This window comes from Silene latifolia, chromosome 5 (assembly GCF_048544455.1).
Source record: "Silene latifolia isolate original U9 population chromosome 5, ASM4854445v1, whole genome shotgun sequence".
Classification (NCBI taxonomy): Eukaryota; Viridiplantae; Streptophyta; class Magnoliopsida; order Caryophyllales; family Caryophyllaceae; genus Silene; species Silene latifolia.
The window spans coordinates 77,256,148-77,257,922 of NC_133530.1; the positions used below are offsets into that span (position 1 = coordinate 77,256,148).

General features: G+C 46.1%; 1 non-coding gene across 1 annotated transcript; it reads right to left on the reverse strand.

Moving 5' to 3' along the window:
* Nucleotides 1-543: 543 nt before the first annotated feature.
* LOC141658309 (small nucleolar RNA R71) lies at nucleotides 544-650 on the reverse strand. The gene has a single exon (XR_012549201.1). It is a non-coding gene; the product is annotated as a small nucleolar RNA R71 (small nucleolar RNA).
* Nucleotides 651-1,775: the final 1,125 nt, after the last annotated feature.

A 1,775-nucleotide genomic window follows, 5' to 3' on the forward strand; every position in this document is an offset into this window, starting at 1 on the left:
GAAAACTTTGTGTGAGTTGAGGCGATCATCTAGGGTATTGCTGACAGAGGAAGAGCTGAGTACTCTGTCTAGTTACTACGAGAATGAGCTATTTGAGGAGGATCCACATTCATCTCCTGTTTCCACTTCTTCAGCTGAGACCGTCACATCTCCAGATTTTCCAGTCATGGCTGAAGTAGCGAGTATCTTGATCACTCGAGCAGCAGTGCGAATCTTTACAAAGGATTCGCATTACCAGGGGAAGACCGAAAATTTGAGCCGAAGCCTTCGTACATTAACTTGGTTGAGAGAAACCAATTCGGGGGAGCTGCAAATGAAGATGTAGCTAAACACATGGAAACATTCATTGACTATTGCTGTTCCATACCCCCACCGACTGGTGTGACTCCGGATCAGGTAAAGGAGACCATGTTCATATTCTCTCTTCGTGATGCTGCAAGGGAGTGGTACAGAGACCTGGATCGAGCTGCTAATGGGATCACTGACTGGAATTCCTTGGCCCTAGCATTCTACAAGAAGTATTTCTCTGCCTCGAAGACGAATGCCATTAGAGCTCAGATCACGAGCTTTAAACAGGATCCGGATGAGAACTTTCATGAGGCGTGGGTCCGTTTCAAGAAGTTGGTGCGAACCATTCCGCATCACGGGTTTGAGAAGTGGAGCCTATGCAATCAGTTCTATAATGGGCTCTATGACGATCAAAGAGCTATCCTGGATGCTGCAGCTAGTGGTAGGTTCCAGGAGAATGTTGGAGAGACTAAGGGGTGGAAAATAATCGATGATTTGGCCACCCATAAAGTTGAGTATGGGAATTCCAGGGGAAATCAAAGGAGGGGTGCTGAATCTCCTTCTGTAGCTGCATTAGAGGCTCTCACGGCGAGGTTTGATAAGTACGAGTTGGGAGGAGCTTCAAAAGGAGGGATCTACCATGTGAATTCTGTTTCAGACGGTCCTTTCGTCTGCAAGAGATGTGGAGGAGAGGGACATGTTTCAGACAATTGTCCCAATCCCTTTGAGTCTTGTGCTGCCTTTCAACATTATAGGCAGACAAACACGTATTATGAGCCGAATGTCCATCCGAACTTGAGGTGGAGTAGCCAAAATGTGCTCAATCCTACTCCTCCTCCGCACCAGCAGCAGCCCTATGTTCCTCCACACAAGAATCAACAAAGCTTCCAGAAGCCTTCGTCCTTCACTCCTCCTAATCACGGTGCATCATCTTCCGGTGGGGTGAGTGAAATAGATGAGCTAAAGTCTATGTTGCAAGCCTTTACAAAGCAGTTTCAGCTGAGTGATCAACAGAAAGATGCGTCCATTAAGGCACTTGAAACTCAAGTTGCCCAACTAGCCACAAATCAATCCTCAAGAAAGCAAGGTCAATTACCGACTCAAAATGAGAAAAATCCACATGAGACGGTAAATTTTATCAATTTGAGAAGCGGTCTTTCATATGAGGGACCGAAAGTGTCGAAATCAGACCCGAGGAAGGCTATAACTGATGATGAACAGTGTTCTGTCGAAGAAAGTGAGCTCACGGCAAAGCAAGTGCTCGATCGACTGGTTTCTGGAGGTCGATCGAGCAGATTTGGCGCTGAAAGTGGTCGATCGAGTGAAAATTCCACTCGATCGAGTGAACAGAAAAGTGAGACTGGTCGATCGAGTAGTTTTTCTACTCGATCAAGTGAACAGCAAAATGGAGTTGATCGATCGAGTGAAAATTCCACTCGATCGAGTGATATTGATGAAGATTCTACTCGATCGAATGGACAATTTGG